General features: G+C 35.3%; 1 non-coding gene and 1 pseudogene across 1 annotated transcript; one reads left to right on the plus strand and one right to left on the minus strand.

Moving 5' to 3' along the window:
- Positions 1-1,409: 1,409 nt before the first annotated feature.
- On the minus strand, positions 1,410-1,528 carry LOC120614573 (5S ribosomal RNA). Its single transcript, XR_005656008.1, has one exon. It is a non-coding gene; the product is annotated as a 5S ribosomal RNA (ribosomal RNA).
- Positions 1,529-7,461: 5,933 nt separating this feature from the next.
- Positions 7,462-7,580, plus strand: LOC120614566 (uncharacterized; annotated as a pseudogene).
- Positions 7,581-9,891: the final 2,311 nt, after the last annotated feature.

A 9,891-nucleotide genomic window follows, 5' to 3' on the forward strand; every position in this document is an offset into this window, starting at 1 on the left:
TCTGAATAGATGAAGACTACTCTATTGCCATCGGTCTCACCAAAATATTTTAATTCACAAGATATGCTGGCAATTATGTCAAGAGTGACTTATCAGGTCCACATTGTTGATTAAGATTCAGCTGAAGTAAAAGGATCAAGAAGAGTCATCCAGAATATGGTTCAAACACCAGTCTAACATTGCTGTAAGTGGTCCAGTTATTTTCATGGTCAAATGTTGTATAAGGCTTCAGTAGAAGGATCACTGATTACTTCTCTAAGGTCTCATGGCTTCACTGTTTGGTCACTTGGCTCTTTAGCTCCCAGCAATAGAGCCCAGGAGAAGGAAGATGAGAACACGGGAGTGTGTGCCTGTCTTCCTGCTTTCTTCTGCCTTTTCCAAATCTAGAGCGTAGTCACTGCATTGTGCATACAAGTGATCTTGCTGTTTTGTTTAACGCTCTTTCAGAACTCACAGATGCAGGTTAGGAACCAAGGAAAACTTGCAAACCCTAAAAAGGGTTCCTTACTCACTCTGTGACTTTGGACACTTGTTTTAAATTTTAAGTGGCTCATTGTCCTTTTCTATAAAACAAATCTTTGGTTTTACATTAACCAAATAATGCTTTGTTTGGTTCCTATAAGCAGCATTTTTAACATGTAGATTTGAAGGCAATATATAAGAAATTTGAATTAGAACTTGAATTTTTATTATTTCCACAAAGATTAGTAATTTATCATGTTCGTTAAGAAAACTGTAAGTTATTTTAACTTATTAGAATACTCTGTCCCAAAGTTTTAGATTTTTAGTTGGTTTTCCATGCTGGACAGGAGGAACATGTTTCGTGTGACTGATAGGTAATAGAAAACCAGAAAAATGATATGTGGATCCTCAAGGATAAATGAAAACATTTATTTCAATACCCACCAATCTCAATTATAATCATTGATACTACTCTGGAGTACTCTCACACCTGTTGAGATGTTGTGTTCGATAATAAATGATACCTGACATGAAAACAAAAGGAAATTGTAGTTTATATGGCAATCTTTAGTACAAACCAGGAAATAACCACTGTGAATTCTGAGAGAATTGTGGGGAAGTAAGTTGTTTGCTCATTTGAGCCTATCCCCATAAACATCCACGAATTTAGTTTCTTAAAAAGCTGAAACTACAACTGATGGCTTGACACTTTTTTCCTGATAAATCGCTATTAAAAAATCAGGAAAATTACTCTTTGATTCTTTCATAATATAGAACATATTGAAAACAAACAAACAAACAAATTTCACCCTTCTGTGTTTTGTTTGCTATTCCTCAACCGAAATGCTCCCCCAGAGTTTTTTTTTTTTTTAGGGCGAGGCGCTTGGTTGACCTCACAGATTGCAACGACCTTGTCAGTTTACAATCCCTTATTTTTTAGCTTTTTAAGCCTACAGCATCTGGTCTTCCTAGGTGGTCTCCCATCCAAGTACTAACCAGGCCCGACCCTGCTTAGCTTCCGAGATCAGACGGGATCGGGCTTGTTCAGGATGGCATGGCCATAGACTCTGCCCTGCTTATTAACTCATTTTTTTCTGAGCTCATCAAAAGCCAGGCTCCTCGGTTGAGTGAGGCCAGCTTCCCCATGGACATGAGTACATCCAAACCCTCCCTGGTATTTGGAGCTATATTGACCAAATTAGTACCTAGCATATGTCACCTTAGATTTTTCACTGCTGTTCCAAAAGTGTTCCCCCTGTCTTTTTTTCATTTCAGACTGAGCACCGTTCTGCTAACCTTACTTCCTCAAATAATCAATGTTTTTCTTTACCATGTAGTATTTGTTTACATGGTCTCTTTCTGTCTGGAATAGTCTTTTCCTTCCACTGGCATGGCTCACATTTATTCTGTCTTTAGGTTTCAGTCAAAAGGTTACAACTGCCAGAAGCTATTCTCCAACCTCTATGCCCCTTAGGGCTCTTGAAATATGTGTCCCCAAAGCTCTATGCACGTCCTCTAACATAACACTGATTAAAATAGGTCATAGTAAGAATGTAATCATGTCTTTCCCAGAAGTCCCAAGACATAGAGACTAGCATCATGTTATACACTGTTTCAAATCTGCCACCTAGTACTGTGTCTGGCAGAGTGATGATAAGGGCGGAAGCTACAGACTCTACTTCCTCTCCACTCTCCACACGGCATCGCACAAGGTTCTGGCGTGCATTGGAAGTCCTCAGTACTTGTTAGGTGCATTCCAAGAACACTAGAGCTAGGTAGCATTTATGAACAGTCTCATAGAGAGTTTTCAACTTATAGTAAGTTGCAGAAGCGAAAGACCAAAGACCAAAAGTCTGGTTGGATTTTTAGTTCACACTGAGATCCAGATCTGCTAATCCTCCACTGAGGATTTGGCAACATATCATTTTGTCATATTAGTGGATCTAATTTCAGAGTCAAACTGTATTGTGTAGCTACCGAATGGTTACCGTGAGTATCATAAACAGATATATTTTGAGAGATTTTATGCCCTTAGCAATCAGATTCATATTAGATACAAAGCCATTGTAGAAACTCTTCTAGAAGGTTGTTAGATTTGAGTTTGTGGAGGATCCTTATCTGTCACTGATATAAGCAAAACAACTCTTAAAAATCTGGTTTCTTGTTTTTATCTACTGCACATAAACATGTGTGTATGCATATGTGCAAACATACAGCTGTGCAAACATCCTCCACCATTTGACTATGCTTCAAGCTAGAGAAATAATTTAAGACAGCAAAATTTGGACAGTTTTCTAGTATATACAGAAATGGTCAATTTCCTGCAATGCTGTTACTCCCTTGGCTTTTAGTTAACATTGAGAGGAATGAATATATACTTTGAGGAAGCTGAAGGAGTTGTAAAGTACTCTGTTCCAGTCATGTGTGAAACTTCTCCGAAAGAGTTAAAGTATCTTACATACCATATTGTTTAATTCTGTCCATTTCATAAGAAAGATATCTGTCCTATACACTCTCTTTCTTCTTTAACAATAAAACCAGAGAACTTAACAAGGCATTTTTCTATGTTCATTAAAATTTTGAATATTTTTCCTAACTTGAAGTGCTAAATTTTTTTGTAGAAGCATGATGCAGTTTCACACATCTCTTTGTTATATGATGCCTGAAAAATGATATGGGTAAACACTTAGGAAATAAGTCCTTTGCTCACATTGTTACTTCGAAAGTTGCCTAATGTATTTTTCTAATGTTTCCAAAACCACAATTGTGATTTTAGGAAGTAGTCTACCTTTCTGCTTTGAAATTAGCTCCCCAGGATACCTCATATTAGGCAGAAACCTTATTGTGATTTATTGGTAAAGAGAAAAATGCAGTTGGCCCTTGGCATACATGGGAAATTGTTTCCAGGATCCCCAGGCTTTACTTAAAACACTGGCTAATCAAGTGCTTTATGTAAAATGGTGTATTATTTGTATCTAATCCATGCACATCCTGCAAATATTTTAAATCATCTCTAGGTTACTTATAATGCATCGTACAATGTAAATACTATGTGAATAGTTGTTACACTGTATTGTTTATGAAATAATAACAAAGAAAAAGTCCACACATGTTTAGCACAGACATAACCATCATAGTCCCAACTACATAGTAAACGTCATTGGGCAACGAGGTACCTTGTTTGTGATCTGCAGTTGGTTGAGTCTGCAGACACAGAACTCATGGATAGAGAGGGCTGACTATATTCCCATATGATATATGCTAACCTTGAGTCTGAAGTGTTGTAGGTGGAAGCGGTGATAGATTTCCTTCCATTCATGAGCAAAGCAAAATGACAAATGTGATCTTGTGTAATTAATAATTTTATCATCAATTACAATTTAGACATGTTTAGGACCTTGGAGTCTACTTTTTACATTGAAAAGCTCATGGAAATTTAGATATACTTTGGTAGATATATTGAATTTGATATTTTATGCTGATCACATTTCATATGGTATATCTAAATATAACATAACTACCTGTGTGTTTGCCTATCCATGTGTTTCTGCATGTGTTAAAGAAATAATCAAGCCTCTCTTTCCAAAATCCCAAACACCTCCATCATGAATGCATTAAATTGGATGAAGAGAGATGAAATCTGCAGCAGGAAAATGATGGCACTTTTTTTTTTAATAAATGAGTATAGTTGTTTTTAATCCTTTACTCTCATTTAATGAACTTGTGGTGGTAAGGTAGGAAATTAGAGCTGTCAATATTGAATTCCAAGTGTGCACTGCACTATAAATTTAATTTAAATTTCTCTATCCCTACTTTTCCCTTTCCATCACTACTGGGAGAAATTGAAGCACTTGACTGCTGCTGTGGCAAATTGGATCCTAATAAGTATGATGCTTTACTGCTTCTTGTTTTTGCTGAGATACAACTGCACTATTTCAGAAGAACTCACCTGGGCATTAACTCAACACGAATGTGGGTAAGAGCATTATATTTTCCATTTTTTGATATCTCAGTGAATGACTTGCATATAAAAAGGTCTGGCAGCTGGTTTTTATCATTCACTGATGTGCTCGTCATTTCAACTTCAGGTTCAGCTAAATCACTTCTGGGGGCTTAGAAATTATATTCCTCTTAGGTTTCAAATTATTTGAGAGGGCAGTTTTTTTTTTCCAATCTGAAAGTAAAGCATGCTGTAACTGATTAATATGCTTAAATATGAAGGAGTTGATTTAAGAATGTATCTAAAATAACAACCTTATAGGTCATGATAGGCCTTATTTAAAATTATGATTATGGCTTGATAAATTAACATCTATGCTACAAACAACTAAACGCAGGTGACATTTTTTCTCACATTAAAGATAAAATATTTCATCAGACAAATTTTCGTTAACTATTTCATAAATGGAGACATTCAAAAGTGATATGAAATATATCAAGTGCTGGTAAGAATTGGAGCATCTAGAACTCTCGTACACTGTGTCTCAGCATGTAAATTGGAACAACTACTTTAGAAGTGTTTGGTAGTGTCTATTAAATCTGAGTATGTTTATGACTGTGCAACAGAAACACATATAGACGTGGTCCTTCCGTATGGACAAACACAAGAATTTCATTAGCAGTACTATTCCTATAATAAAGCAACTTGAAACAGCATAAGTTTTTACCAATAGCCAAATGAATAAACTGTGGAATGAGTATAAAATGCAAAACTATTCCGCAATGAGAATGAACAAACAACTGTCACATGGATTAATTTTAATTAATCTAACCAATGCAATTTTAAATGTGATAAACCTGGGGGGTGAGGCGGGGATGGGTGGGGAGAGGAAGATTCCATACTCGTCCATTTCATTATACTCAGTTCAGAAAGAGTAAAATCTAATTGAAAGTAATAGAAGTCACCTCAGTGGTTCCCCCTGAAGAAGCTTCTGGAGTGCTGATAACGTTCTATTTCAAAATATGGGGTGATTGCTACGTACGAGATTGCTCTTTGTAAAAATTCCCTCAGCTGAATGCTTATTATTTGCACACTTTTCTGTATATATTCGGATTTAAATTTAAAAAGTCCTTTATGAAGGAGGATATGAAGTGCAACAAAAAATAAGAACTCTTCATAAAAGAAAAGGCTCTTAATTTTTCTTTTCTTCTTCCTCGTTATTTGTAAATATTTTTATTTCAGCACCTAACACACTTATATTTTATTTTTATTTAACTATGTTATAAAATTGTTAAATCTGAGACTATGCATTATTATTCTTGTGTATCCATGATCTACGACAATGTCTATCACATATTAAGTTTATTAATGATAATATGTTTAAAAACTAACATTTTTGGGTGTTTACTAAATATCAGCATTGTATTGTTATAATTTGTGCATTACTTATTTTTTTATAACAATTATTTGACAGAGCTAAAAGTACCACCATTTTACAGATGAGAAAGCCAAAGTACTTGGTGGCACAGTCATTTATCCAAGGACACAGCTTGCAAGTGGTAAAAACGGGACTAAAATCTAGACTCCAGAGCTTAATTTCTAAACCACTAAAATAGAAAGGGCGGTAGCTTAAGCATGTAATAACAAAAGTTTGGTACAATAACCGCTCAATAAATGTAAGCTTTGGATACAACATTTGATTCAAATAACAGTGATTATTCTTCTTGTGGAAGAACACAGGCTGGATATAGGCAGGTACATTTATTTACACACCACACATGTTGGTAGGTACTGAAGATACCGTGGATTAAAACATCAGATGAAGTCCAAACTGTCAAAGATGGATGTTAAGGAGGAAAGACTGGAATTAACAAAATCACTGCATTTGTTATAAATGTTAAGGAAATCTATTGGGTGCATAAACATAACTAACAGACAGCCAGACACATGGAAGAAACTGAAAAGCCATGGGACGTAACCACAGAAGGCCAAGTATGACGATGTTGAGACAGAGGAGAAAGGAAGGCAGAGCCAGACAGTGCAGCTATATGAGACAGACCCTGAAAGAACTGTGACTATAATGACTCCAGGAATAATGACATTGTGTATAAAGGTGAACCTAGTGTGATCATCTGGAGTAGACAAAGTCCTGTGTTTTTAAGAAAATGTTAGTAAAGTTACTTGAATAAAAAGTAAGACAGTGAATGACAAAGGTCATAAAGACGGGATGAAAGAAAAAACACAGACAAGGTCACCAAGATTAAACCTCCTATTCTGTACGAGTTTCTTCATATTTGAAACCTACGAAGAATGTTTGTCTGAATGACTGCGAGCACAGGGGAATAAACAATCCTGCAAGTTTTCTCTACATACAAAGTGCACGATAATTCAGTCTGAGGATTAGCTTCTACTCCTGCTATTTTTCAACAGATCCTAAAAGCACACGTTTCAGATGACTCTGCTATTTCCACTGCCCAAGTCAAAAGGTGTAGTTGGAGGCTGAATAGTGACAGGATTGCAGCTGCTGTGATTCAGAAAGCATCTCTCCTAAGCTGGATGGTGCAATGACATTGCCTTTATAACATGTCGACATCCATCACTTTTTTGCCGCCTCTCTAAAATAAAATCCCTGATGTTTGAGGATTTGACAAATCAACATCCCATCCTCATCGCGGGACTGGCCAACCACCTTAGTGAATGAATTCAGGTTGACATTGTATGGCTAAACATCACTGTGCTGAGGTGACAAACAAAGAGTTCGATATGGGGTTTGGTTTTTAAAAATTTTGTTAATTTACATATTAATTAAAACTGTGAGGTGTCAAGTTTATGTTTATAAACATAAATTCGTTCAATGATACACATTTATTTCAAATTAACCTATGTTCTATCTGCTTTTCTATAGATGTAGAGCAAGAAATAGAACTGGTAACTATGACAGGCAGGCAGATTTTAAGAAAAAAAATTTAGGGAACTAGAGTTGGAGTGTAATGCACATAGTCGTGTGAAATAATGGACATTACTATCCTAGAGGTGATCTAGCAGAAGCTGGGAAATGAGTCTACGGCCATGCTACCCTGAACAAGCCCGATCCCATCTGATCTCGGAAGCTAAGCAGGGTCAGGCCTGATCAGTACTTGGATGGGAGACTATCTATGAGGACCAGGAGCTGTAGGCATAAAAAATTTTAAAAAATTAAAGAGTGCAAGTTGACAAGTTCGTTGCAATCTGTGAGGTCAACCAAGGGTTGCCTCGCCTAAAAAAATAAATAAAAAATAAAAAATATTTTTAAAAAAAGAAGCTGGGAAGAGATGGTGAGAGGCAGACACAAGCTAGAAAGTTGCAAAGACATGTCCGCTTTGAATAAAAGTCTATGATTTTTCATTATGGCCACACTCTTAAGGTTTTCAAATAATGGTAATTAATACTTACTATATGCTGGCACAATCCTAAACAATTGAAAACATCATCATTCAAACAACATCATTAAGACAAACATGACATAATGATTATTATACAACAAAGAAGCTAAGGTCTAAACAGCTCTAATGACTTAATGGTAGCTTATAAGAGGACATCCTGGGACTCGAAACCAAGTCTCTCGGCCCTTTTATCCGGTGACTCTCATTGGAAGTTTATGGCGCATTATTGTAAAGTAAAAACTGATTAGACCATTTGGATCGAAGCAAGACAATTGTTCAAATCTTGAGTCAGTCTCTCTGGAGAGAACCATCCCTGAAGTAAAGCTGTCCATGCTGTGTTAGATGATATTCCCTCCTCTCACCCGGTTCACTGTGGCTTTCTAGGTTTTTGGGTGCTTCTTTTGAACTCGATACTAGAAAAAGTAAGCCAGGGAAAATGGTAGTCCCTGAAGTATTGGAAACTAATATTCAAGACATTTGATTAATAATGGAAAGAGCAAAGCTCAGTGGATTCAGGATTTCTTTTCTGTCGTTTTACCATGGAATCAACAGGGGAATATTCCAGATCTTATTTTAGAATATTGAATGTGTGTGCTCGCGTGCACACACACACACACACACACACACACACACACACACACAAATAACAAATCGTTTCTCAGAAAAAAACTTGTTATAAAACGAAACTTTTGTTTTTCTGTTCTATCACAATTCTTATGTAAAGAAAGCATTTGTTGAAAAGCTACTGACTCCAAATAAGAAGAGGTTTTATAAATATATATATATATAAAACCTCTTCTTATTTTATATATTTATATATATATATATAAATATATATATAAAAATATATATATAAATATATATATATATAAATATATATATATATATATAAAACCTCTTCTTATTTTATATATTTATATATATATATATATAAATATATATATATTTATATATATATAAATATATATATATAAAACCTCTTCTTATTTTATATATTTATATATATATATAAATATATATATTTATATATATATATAAATATATATATTTATATATATATATATAAAACCTCTTCTTATTTTATATATATATATAAACACAAAAACACACACACACACAAACAAATATGCTATCTCATTATTTGTCTATTGTTAAAATTTATTTTGTCTTTCTGATTTGGTCCAGGAAAAACTGAATTACTTGTGCATATGTTTACACACTTTTTTTGAGAAATCCAGCATTTTGAAAAGACAGTGAATCAAAAGAGACAGTGGTGATCAGGAGGATGTTACTGTTCCTTTCGGCCTGACCAAACTGAAGGCAGCTTTCTTATCCACTCAAGGGCCCTGACCAACTTCTTAGAGCATTGAGTTTAAAAAACTCAAAAAATTATTTCTCTGCCCTTTTGAGATATAAGCATTTTTGAAAGCCTCTTGCCCATTTTACAATCCAGCAATGACTTTCTCAAGGACCTGGAACTCATTCCTTTGAAATGACATCAAGGAAGACAGTGCCCCTATCTCCTTGTCACTGTGGAAGGACAAGAGCCTAATTTCTGAAGGTGCCTTGCTTCAACTTTTAAAATTACTTCCTGTCATAAAGCTATAAAAAGTTTAATTTTTTCTTTGGATTAAAACCAATAAGGCATTTGCAGATACCCTACAATGCCTACAATGCCCCCACCACAGTTCTTTAAACTCTCCAGCCCATTTTTGTTTTTTTTTTTTTGTGGAGTTGAGTTCAATCTCTCTCCTAAATTGCAGTAGGCTTAAATTAAGTCTTCCTTTCCTATTTAACATTGTTCTCTACAATTTTTGCTTTGACAGTAATGAGTAGTGTCTCTAAGAAGATGGATAGGGTGTTTCTAACCAATCACCATGCTTCATCAAACAATGTGCAAAGATAATAAAGCAGACTTTGAAACTGCTCTGTGATACATACAGAATGTGGGCACAGAGGCATGCAGCGCAGTGGACCACAGTGTAGTCCATGGGAGTTTGGAGTCAGTGGATCTAGAATTCTAATTATGCCACTAAATGACCAGTCAATATATGACATAAGGCAGGG

This window comes from Pteropus medius, unplaced genomic scaffold, assembly GCF_902729225.1.
Source record: "Pteropus medius unplaced genomic scaffold, Ma_sr-lr_union100, whole genome shotgun sequence".
Taxonomy (NCBI): domain Eukaryota; kingdom Metazoa; phylum Chordata; class Mammalia; order Chiroptera; family Pteropodidae; genus Pteropus; species Pteropus medius.